Source organism: Coccinella septempunctata, chromosome 7, assembly GCF_907165205.1.
Source record: "Coccinella septempunctata chromosome 7, icCocSept1.1, whole genome shotgun sequence".
NCBI lineage: Eukaryota > Metazoa > Arthropoda > Insecta > Coleoptera > Coccinellidae > Coccinella > Coccinella septempunctata.
Genome location: NC_058195.1, coordinates 2408409 through 2420443, shown reverse-complemented (window position 1 = coordinate 2420443; position 12035 = coordinate 2408409). Strand labels below are relative to the sequence as shown.

Genomic DNA, 12035 nt, shown 5'->3' with positions numbered 1-12035 from the left:
CTTTTTCTTCCCTCGTACCGGCCAGCTGTTCAGACGCGGCGGACGCTCAACGGATTTGGTCGCCATGGGGGCTATGAAAGTTTGACAGTTTGTGTTCGGCATCTGAACCTTAGCTCTTCTATGGTTTGACAAAGATGGTGGAGATATACATGGTTTTCACGTCCTTGACTACTCTACTTCCTTCTGACCCGAGTTCTGACCCTAGGGATAGTGAGGAGGGTTCCCTCCACTGAGACTTAAAGGTCTATTGTGTCCCCCATGAGAGCTGTTGTCACAAACGCCTACGCACTTATCGCTAGCATCTCAGAGGATCTACAGATAATGTTGGACACCTATAAACATATATACGAAGCTTTGGGCCTTAGACTTAATATTGACAAAACCAAAATCCTGATTCGCCCGCCAGAAAGCCTTCAAACAGATATCAGCCTGGATGATGAAACTCTTGAACAGGTCGAGCAGTTCAAATACTTGGGAAGCTTCATAAATACTAGGGCTAACCTGGACACAACCATATCAATTCGGCATCACGGGCATTCTGGGAGCTAAAGGACAGAGTATTTCAAAATAACGACCTCAATCTGAAGACCAAGACAGCTGTTTACAAAGCAGTAGTCCTCCCACCGCTTCTTTACGGAAGCGAAAGCTGGACGCCCTACAGGCGACACATTGAACAGCTTGATCAAACGCAACAACGTCATCTAAGACAAATAATGCACATCAGAGGGTTTCACAAAGTCTCAAATGCAGAAGTCTTGCAGGGCGCGAGTTTTACAACAATTGAGACTAAAGTAACGAGAGCCCCACTCAGATGAAGCGGCCATATTCGGAGGATGCAAGACACAAGACTTCCCAAAATAGCTCTGTATGGCGAATTCACAGAGGGAGCTCGGAAACCAGGAGGCCAGAAAAAGCGGTTTAAGGATATACTGCATCAATCCCTAAAATCAGTTAATGCCAATCATAACTGGGAACAACTAGTGTTAGACAGATCCCAGTGGAGGTCTATGGTGCACAGTTATAATGGAGACTCGAGAAGAATACAGCGGCGGCCAGATTTGGTAGGTGACTCTATCCATGCCCGGAGTGTGAAAGGATCTGTGGATCGCGGCTTGATCTGTTCAGTCACAGGAGGGCACACAGTCGCAAGTAGCCCTAGAAAACTAGGGTTTGATAGCTCCGATGTTGTAATGTCAGAAACTGCCCCATCTACAGCTTGCCATCCAGCTCCAGAGTTCCAATGAACTCCAGAATCTGAGAGGACTTTAAGGCGTCTAAGTCCTCATTCGTCCTATAATTTTCCTTGCGCAGGCTTGAAATGGTGAGGCAACAATGTCCTGTGAATAAGCCAGTAAGGAGTACCTAACTAATTCTTACTCAGTCCAAATACTTCTTGGATGTGGCAGTTTCGAAGTCCCGAAGGTATTCTTTGAAATGATCCATTCTTGGAGTCGTCCAGAGTCTTTCTCCAGAAACACTTTCCTCTAGGTGCATTATCCTATACTAAAGCAAGGCTCTGGGCCAGTAGATGAGGTTTGTGTTCTCTTTCTGTCGCTGTGTTGATCCACTCTTTCCCTTCGATTCCAGACTTTATTCTTCTTGCCTATTTCATTAAGTAGTCTTAGGGTTTGATTATCATCGATTGAAATGTGAGAAAAACCTAACAGTAAGAAGAAAAGGAAGTCTTAATAATGGGTTTGACCTCCATGATGTCTTTTGCACTCAGAAACACTTCAGGGGATACACTACTGATAAGAAGATCGATTTCCTCTCGAGGTTTTCACTTCCAGGCTGTGGATTCATCATGTTATTCCATTCCTAGTTCAACCGTTCTCTGCACCAAGCTAGTCGATCACTCTAGTGCTTAGGAGAGACAGGCAGGACAAACTAAGACGGTATTCACAAGAACAACAAAACCTCGCATACAATCATTTAAAACATGAGCGAATCCCCAAGGTTCTCAATTAGCTTTTCGAAATCAGTTTTGCCCACGTATGGTCCCTGTTATCTAATCTTTATTTTACCAAATTTATCGCTCCAAACAAAGCGCCAAAAATAAATGAATTAATAGCAGATCAAACATTCTCTGAATCTCGCTCCGGATAGATACCAGTATGAAAATATTTGATTTTTATGAAGAAAAGCAGACTCATTTTCAAGATCAATATGCAGTCTGGACCATTATTCAAGTATTTCAATGCGAAAATGATCAGTTGATATGACAAAAAAAGTTTCACTCAGTTAAACAATTCACAAGTTTCATTTGGTAGACGAACTGATACTTCTTTTTCATTTTGTTCAATTTCCTTTTTTATTTTTATTTCATCCTAATGTCAGCCTAATATTTATAAAAAAATTTAACGATCTACAGCTTCCGACAAATGATAACCTTCATGGAAATATAGGTTATGGTGATGACATAATGATACACATAATAAGGTGCATTTCGTCTCTGCGTCGGATCCAAATCATTCGAAGAAATGTTTCCTCATCAAGATCCAACAACGTCTCATTAGTTCACTTGGAAAGTTTCCAAAAGGGGGTTTGGGGGGTGACTGGAGTTAATGAACTCCTTCATCTCTCGGGCTTCTTGATGGGACACAAAAAGAAAAGGTGCTTTCTAACGAAAAACATCCACGGGCCGTTTCCAATTATAGCTCGGAAATGAGAGGATGATACGGAAACGGAGATGCTGGACTCGTTGTTCGGTCTCGGAGGATACTTTCAGGGGGATAAATGAAGAAGAGATGAAATTCTGGTTGCTATGAAGTCTCGGAATCGAGTTAGAAAGCTGAATATTATGTCCTCACGCTTGGATACACCGTAACTCGAAAGAATTCTTTGACACTATGGCTAGGCAGCTGTCCAAGCTCTTTTTGTTGTGGTGGGTTTTCGGTCAACTTCTTTCTTTGGTCTGGAGCCTTCTAGTGTCTTGAACCTACAAGAAGGAGGAGGAAAAACCCAAAGTTCTTGAGGTACTCCAACACCATCTAAGGAGTATCTGGTGGACACAATAGACCAAAAAGTTCATTAAAACTGAGTGTTTTCTATGCATACTTAGTCGACTAGTCTACGTATAGGACTGTTCTTTCTTCAATTGCTGCTTCGAAAAAGTCCTCAAGCTTGTTGAGTGTATGTATTTTCAGGCTCTTCTTCATATGTGAATGGTTATGAGCTTTAATGAGTTTCATCCTGTCTGAAACAGTCACAATCAGTGGAGAAACATCACATCGCCTTCCTGCAGCGAGGGGGGTAAATTTATATGTTTTTGCTGCTCGTATTCCGCGAATCCCAACTCGAGTGGATGAGTTTACACTTGGTCCACTCCGAAGATGCTGCGGATGTTTCAATGGCAAACGCCTCGCTAATGGACGCGATTCAAATCGCTTATTTTTAATTTTCTATTCCTGCCTCCGGTGTGTGTTGAACAACCTCAAAACCTGCGGAGAACTATCGGATATCGGCGTTGATTTCGAATTGGTGAGAAAGGAAACTCGGCGATACTATGCCGCGCGAATTTTTAGCTCGTAACGGTCGTCGGGCAGCTTTCTCAATCCGGCAGGATTTATTGTGGGCTGGTACCAAGTCCTCACCCACGCACCATTTCTATATAAACAAATTCTTTCGAAGTTTGGTGCATTCCGGGCGACTTACTTTGTTGGAAATGGGTTCGCAGCTCTCGGATCTTCCCCACTGTTTTGTCGGCCGAGTTACGGGCGCCAATGTTGAGGCAGAAAGGGGTATTTTGTTGCAGTTTCGTATAGGCGAACCTATACCACATTCCTGGTCGTTTCCTCATTAGTCATAGCGAGCTGGGCCAAGTCCAAATGGAATTCAACCGGACTGGGCAATTAATGAATGGGAGGTTCTTTTAAAATAAGTCCAAGAAGTGATGAATTGGTCCTAATTTTGTTCTTTTTTTTCGACTGAAAGAAAGATGGACACGAAATATTCGGTTGGTAATTATCCCCCACCCTACTCAGTTGCACCTATTTGAATTTAAGACCAAACTACCCACAGTCCTGGCCACCAAAAAGACCATACCCATATCCCATCAACAAACTGATCGAATACTTCGTGTTTTTGTTAATGATAAAAGCAGTAGTTTCAAAACTTCAACTGGTGGACTTCAATAAAGTCTCACATCTAACAAAAAAATATTCCTGCAGGTGGTACACGAGATGAGAAGTTATTCCCGTCACTTTAACAGGAAACCTTCGCACCTTCTGCTATTCTCACCAAGTGTAGTATATGCATGGAATACTAATAACTTTACGTGTTCTCAAAGGGGACTTATACAATCTCGACGTTGTCAACTACTAAAGGAATCTCGAGTTTTATCTGGTATGCTTTATTAAAAACTGGAATAAGTTGAAAATCAATATTTCTTTTTTAACCAATGAGCGATTGATGGAATTCGATTGGTATATGTCTTGTACCTTCTATGTAGAGGTTCCCTGAGAATTTGTTCTTTTAAGGATTGAGAGCAATCGCAAAGAGATTCATAATATTCATTTCTACACAATAAATGAATTGATTCTTAACGTATACCCTCATTTCCTATGAGAATATAAACAAATAGTACCTACTACGGGGAAAGAATAATATTTTATTTAGTACAGACTTTATATCCTGCAATCCTACAATAAAAGTACATCGAAGAATGGAGCTTTAATGGCATGTATTTTGGAAACTTTATCTGTGTTTACGTGTTCAAGCCCTGATAAAGACGAAACATTGCTGAAATTTTCGAAATACATCGAAAAATTGAACTGTACTCGATATTTCCAATGTATTTCATGTTTTATCCCTAATAATGTCTGAATATACTGAAGAAACATCGTCAACTACTGACTGTTGTTTCCAATTGAGCCCCCAATACTATATGACCATCAAAATTATTGGAGGTCAGATATCTGTATTCAAAAATATATATTATATTGGATGCGAACGATGTCATTATTGGTTGATATTTAAACTGCACGCAATACAACTACTAAACACTCATACATATTGATTCAACAAGAAACAAGAATAGTATAACACAAAAACACAGAAGTGTGAGAATCTGAATGAAGGTTATGTTGGCATTTCAAGGTATTTTCGGAATGATCAAAGGAGTCACCTAATTCGTTATTTTCATAAGGTTGTCGCTCTGATAACGACACTGAAGGCCTAATAACTTATCGACAAGTTTTTCGTATCGCTGAATTTTTTTCCCACCACCTAGTTACGTAGGACCACAATCTGATGCGAAAAATTCCAATAATAGTGCCCGCATTCCTGTTTGGTTCAGCAGAAACGATCGTGTTCCCCGTTGACCAAAATGTGGTCGCCAAATTCTATCTGACGGCCAGAATGAGGAACAACGAAAGAACAGTTATAACTTTTTAATTATGCTTGCGTCCAGTGTGCCTTGAATTTCAATTGGGATGGGCAGAGAAGAGGGTATACACGCACCATAGCTCCTCACCAAAAGGTGAAGTTGCTACTCCGATAGTTTATCATTGTCTGTGGACTCTCATCAGCAACAAGGTCACAAAAGTCAGGAGCGTACGGTACACTTTTTGTACATTTGAAAAGTGATGAATATCCCCGAAATATTTGGTGGGATATTGGTCCACTTTGACTTCATGACAAAGGAGGTTGAAGATCAGTTTTTTCATTCCAATTTCATGGTTTTGCAAGAAGTGAAAACACACAATAATCATCCCTGAAAATCTTTGTAATTGACCTTTTTGTCATCTTCAAACACTTGATGTACCTTGCAAACTCCATTGAGGAATTTGTTGTAAATGTTATAGACTAGTTATCGAGACACAAGGTGTAAAAGATGAGAATCCTAATGTTCGTAGTCTTATAGGTAGTGAGAAACGACACCCAATACGTCCCTGTTGAATTTCTATTTAGCTCAGTACGTATACGGGGAATTTCATGGTTTAAGTGTGAGATGCGTGCATCTACGAATCCTATTTGAAAGGTCGATGAACCGCTCAAAGTTATTAGGTACCTCAAGTTCGTCGCCATGGTCTAGTCTAATCAAGTTTGCTTTTATGCCGTCCCAGAGATGTGTGGAGGCTGAACCTCTTCTGTGTTGTCTATCTGAATCCCAGAGTTTGGAATGTTTCGAAACGACCGATAGTGTTCTTTCCGGATTGATATCTGTGTTATGTAACGAAACTAGCTAGAAACGTAGGCTTATCTTGAAATGGGTGGGTTGAAAATGAACTATAGTTTCTCAACAACTATCCAGTGTCTTCTTGGAAGTATATGAAATTTCCAAATTTCAAAAAATTCGACAGTATGAGTATGAATTTCAACGCGAGCTGATAATTCTGTATCACTAGAAGGACTATAGGCCTACAGAACATTTTTGCAACTATCATTTACACTCACACTGATATAAAATTCAAGGAAACATTAATCACACATTGCCTATCGATTTAAATGACCCAAACTTTGTAATACCTACGTTGAATTAAATCTGTTCAGCTCGAAACATAATTTGGATGAATTTGAAAAAACCTACCTGGCTATCGCTTCCATCAGAATATCGACAGGGAATTCCATGACCATCGAATTATTATGGACTCACAGAACTGTCAGAAAGGCTCCTAATGCAGTGACAACACTTTCAAACACTCTAACTACTAGTCACACCGAATGCCCGAATGTCTTATGTTTTCAACGATCTACCAACAACAAGCTATCTACGAAAATGAGAATAGTCCCGCATTGAGCCCGACTTCCCCCAATAAGAAACCAATTTCGTCAAAATATTTCCTTGAAACACCCCAATTACATAACACGACTGTAGTTGAGTTAATTCTGGTTTATTGGATAAGATATTGGGCTTGTAGAGTTTGAGAATACGAAGGGAGTGGGTAATTTTACGAAACCCTACTACATGTATAGAATCATAAAAAATGTTTCCCTTTACCACATATGCATTGTCACCCAATTAAATTTGATTGTACGTTTCTAAATAATTGATTTCAAGACCTTTTCATTTTCTATGAAGTGTCCCAGTTGAAGAAAAGGAGAAAATGATGCATTTTCGAAATGTTCTGAGGGCACAGAAATGATCTGTTTATAAAAAACTGCATTTCGGTGACTAGAAAGATAACCTACATACAGTTTTTCGAATTTTGGACCATTTCTGCTGAAAAATATAAATGAATCCGAAACGGACAATCTGAGACCCATAAAACTGCATATGTACAGGGTGAGTCTTTGTCTCGTGCAAATATTTCAACAGTAGATTCTTGAGGTCAAACGAAACACTTTTTTCTTTACCATTTTTCCTGAATCGGCTCGGTTAAGGATACAGGCTGTTGAAAAACCATAAAAAAATTATTTTTATATCACACAGAGGGTTTTATCGAATGAAATGAATTTCGGAATATAGTTGTAAAAAAAATATATCTTGTAAAAAAAAGGATTTTTCATATTTTCTCGTATAATGCGCCGTTTTCGGGTAATTTGATGTTCCAAAAATTGGTTACTCCTTCTGAATGCAACTCTGTTTGAAAGATCCACAGATGTGGAGTGTCATAGATTCAGCTTGTTATTGTGAAGTAAATTTTGTGTCTCCAGGATTGATATATAGCTCATTATGAAAACTTAAAATGGCTATATCTCTTTATCAGGGCCGAATCAGAGAAAAAGGTATGGAAAAAAGTGTTTCTTTTGACCTCAAGAGTCTACTGTTTAAATATTTGTAAGAGTCAAAGACTCACGATGTATATATTCGATTTCGTCTTCTCAAGCTCTATCGAAATGTCGAATTGCATAAAGGGTGTCCTATTGAAAAAATAACTTTGTATTGTCACTCTGTACTCAAATGAGTTGGTCCTTTTTTATTTGAAGACTTATGCAGAACAAAATTCACTTGAAAATTTTTTCGGTGGATCCTATAGATTCGCTTATAAGTCTTTCTGTTCTACATGTTGAGTTATTCGAGTAGTGGTCAAACGATCTGCTTGCAACTAATCATGTGTATTTTCAGACACCATAGGCATCGTATTACAGTAATATTTCGATAAATATTCCACAAAATTTCGAGAGATCAATGATTGCAAATTAAACCAACGAAATGTAGCCAAATTTTGATGTAAGCTAAGGCGTTCTCTCCTGGTACATCGTAGCTACGTCCATTAAAAAACGAACTTCGTATAATCCCTCCAAATATCCTATTCATTAGGTACAAATCCGGGTGGACCTTGACCTTCTCGATACCTTCAGTCGTACTCCACACCTGGGACACATATTGTTCATGTCTGAATTCAACTGACGGTAGAAGAAACGTACTCTACATCTCCTTTATTTGCCCAATCCTGTGGGAAAGGCAGGAGCGCTGTGAAAAAACCGCCGAGCGTTCAAGAAATTTCGGCGTACGCCCAACATTGATTTTCTCATCCTTCAGGTTCCCTGAGAGGGTCACGAAAGGTCAATGTGCTGGATGCGACGTATAAATGGGTCAAAATGAAGGCGAGGTGAGCGTAAAGATCCATACAGCGGCAGGAGCTCCTGAAAATTGGTGTGTCCTTAACATCCTACTGAAAAATATCATGAAATTCGTCTAGGTTCAATCGAAATATGATTTTTTGGGGTCAGACTCATTCGCTGTTGTGGAACATGTCTGAAGATGGCTGTCAGTTTTGACAGATAACAAGTAGTCTCCCTTTTCCCCTCATTTTCACGAAGGTAAACGAGATTTTTCAATTTTTGCCAAATTTCTATTGGAATTAACTCACAAAGTCACCCAGCAAGAGTCTACAATTGCTCTGATGTTTTCTACAAGTCTGTGTTGAGCTTGATAGGACCTGGGAAGGAAGTATATCTTTTTAGATCAGTCCTATTATCTACCCAGCTCCTCAGAAGAAACATCCACTTTGGCTTGAGCTAACAATCTTATCTATAATGTCATGTATCGATATCCAGTTAGCCTAGACCAGTTTCATGCCTCAAAATAATATTGCGTTACTATAGCAACGAACAATAACTCTGAAGTGTCAGTGTGAAGTTTGTGGTCAAAAAAGTGAACCAGAATTACGCAATAAATTAAAAGAAAGAAGAAATCTGCTGGAAAAAATCTTGCTTCAGTTTTTGGGATTGCCATGGAGTAATCATGATTGATTTTTTTGGATAAGGATAGAACAACAACCCGAGAGTACTAGTCAACATTACTGACCACTCTACGGGAAAAAATTAAATAGAAAAGACGCGGAAAGCGTTCCAAAGGTGTTTTGTTTTTGCAGGACAACGCCCCTGCACACAAATCTCATGTTGCCATGCAAAAAATTCGTGATTTAGGGTTTGAATTACTAGAACACCCCCCTTATTCACCAGATTTGGCCCCATCGGACTATCTTCTCTTTCCTCAACTGAAAAACTAAGTTTGAAAGGTCTTAAATTTTCTTCCAACGAGGAGGTAATGAAAGCTGTGGTATGGTTTGCAAAGCAAAAAGAAACATTTTTTTGAAAGGTTTAGAGACGTTGCAGGTTCGCTGTAGTAAATGTATCCAATTCAGAGGAGAATATGTTGAGTAATAAAATATTTTGACATTAAAATTTTGTTTGATTTTATAGCTGGCTAAGAATTTTTCAATATATACTTGTATTGAGGTACAAACCTCCAACTTCCATAATTCTGAATTAGATTTTCTGTGTTGTACCTACCACATCATAATTTCATCTCCATGCTCGTTATTTTATATAACAACCCATTACCAATGGATCGAAGTAGCATCAGAGAAATCGATTATGTACTCATTTTCCAGTCTATTATTGTCTGCGAATCCACATCCGAAAGAAAAAGAAATCATTAAGTTGTTTATTGTTGAACATTACAAGTGCCCAGTTTCCCAAGTTTATTTTGTGATGTGTGAACATATCAATTGTGTATGATGATAAAGTGCATCGACCTGAAGCCGCATGTATGTCAGTTTATCGTAATTATGCTCAAACAACTCCCGATTCAAAAGCATATCGCGAGTAAAAGTAAGTAGGTATTTTTTTTTCAGATAAATAAGATTCGCCTCGCACTCGTGAAGATCTGTTTGCTCGGTTCAAACAATCGAGACTATCCTGTATTTGAATTAACAAACTTTCGAAGATAAAGAAGATACGGTCATACTCTGTTTCAAAATGGCCAGCTTTCTAATTAAATCTACAGGGTGAGTCTTTAGCTCGTACAGATATTTCAACAGTAGATTCTACTGTTTAAATATTTGCAAGAGTCAAAGACAGGATTTTCGAACTGAACTACTTCACCCTTTATAACCAATCATACAAGAAAACATTTTTTTCTTACAGAAATCATTAACATAAAATTTCTGAAACCACTTTCGGAAGCCAATGATTTGAAACGTCAAAACCTCTCAACCAGCCAGTTTATATTCATCATATTTCATTATGTTTCCTGGCCACAGTTCTCTAGCCAGTGATTCTCATTTTCGCTCTCTGATAAACAACGAATTTAGCTTCGTCGATGTAGCAGGTAGATGAAGCATAAATCCAGGCTGGAGACATAAAAATGAATTGGGTGTTACTAACTGAAAAAGAACGTTGAAACAAACATATTATACCGTATAAAAATAGAATGCAATGTTTAAGGAGGTCTAAAAATATTGAATTACCTCTTCGGATAACCTTGCTCATCCCTACGGACAATTGTGTGATTAAATCGTTGACTATCGAACAATGCAGAGAAGGGAATATCGAAATATCGATCATAATCAAGATTATTTGATCGAACAGGGGAATCAGTTATGGGAAGTTTATTATTTTCGTTTGATTCCCTGATAACTGATCACACTCATGATTAGGTACATGTTTCCTTCCTGAAAACAAGAACTTGAACCAAAGGCCTTATTTGGAGTCCAGAAAAGCTTCGTTTTCAAGATACAGGGCGTTACATGTTTCCCAAATAAATTGGAGCCAATTTGGTGCTTATAATGGTTTTTATGTAGTGCGAAAATAGATCGCTTCAATTAGGTACGATTTATAATATGACCAAAGTGAAATACTGGTGAAATATAATCTATGAAGATCAAGAATAAAGCATATTTCATACGTGACAGTCATATAGCAATGCATAAGTCCGACCTAATTTCACCTAAACGTTTGGGCGGGAATATATATTACCAACATACTGTCGGAACTTGTAGAATTTCATAATGTTTTGTTTAAAATTAAGACGATGAAATTACTGTGTACTTTCCAACAGAATGATGGACAACAGATGTTTGTATAACCTATTTTCAGGAAAATTCATTAGAGTGAAGTAGACTCCAACGGAGTCATTACGATTTGGACACTCAACAACAGAATATGTTCGAATTCGACACGTAATTATTGTTGTAGTTGAGCTGTAATGAATATTGAGAGTATCTTAATTAGTGAAGACATTTTAACAGTACTCAAGTCTTATTGCGACAGGGTACAAAGTTTAAAATACACATGATTGAAGTCATGCGTAAATCCGATGGTTTGCTTCAGAAAACCAAACTTGGTATTCAATAATGTCATTTTGCTAGCGTTGATCTTTCAGTTTCACGACCAAAGGCAACCTGATACCACCAACCAACTTATGGATGAAACATATTCGAACATAATCAATCATTGTTGTTCATTCAAAGATATTTGGTCTTATACATCAACCGAAATCTTATATGAATTGTTTTTCGTTCCCTATCTCCAGCATTCCTTCAAGAAAAACGATAGACTTGTTGTTATCGCGTCGTTATCTTACGAACGCGTATCAAATATCAAAACATTTCTGGAAATTGACTGGCAGACTGCGGTCACAGGAACAGGAGACTGTCTTCATTGTAGATTTGATGGGAACGGGAAATTTCGCAGAGTTTGCTTTTTGGGAACTTATAAATCATGTAACGCAGACAGGTGTAGAGTCTCGAATATCATGTCGTCAAGTGTAACAGCAGAACATCCATGTCAATGAGTGACATTCGAATAGGGACTTCTCATCGTCATTCTGTCTCAAGAAAGCTTCACTGCTCATCATTCTTTGC

The 12035-nt window shown here is 38.5% G+C and overlaps 1 protein-coding gene across 2 annotated transcripts in view; it reads right to left on the bottom strand.

Annotated features, from left to right (window-relative positions):
* The window catches only part of LOC123317427 (ABC transporter G family member 14), a 104168-nt gene that overhangs the window by 91027 nt on the left and 1106 nt on the right, over positions 1-12035 (bottom strand). The window lies entirely within an intron of this gene.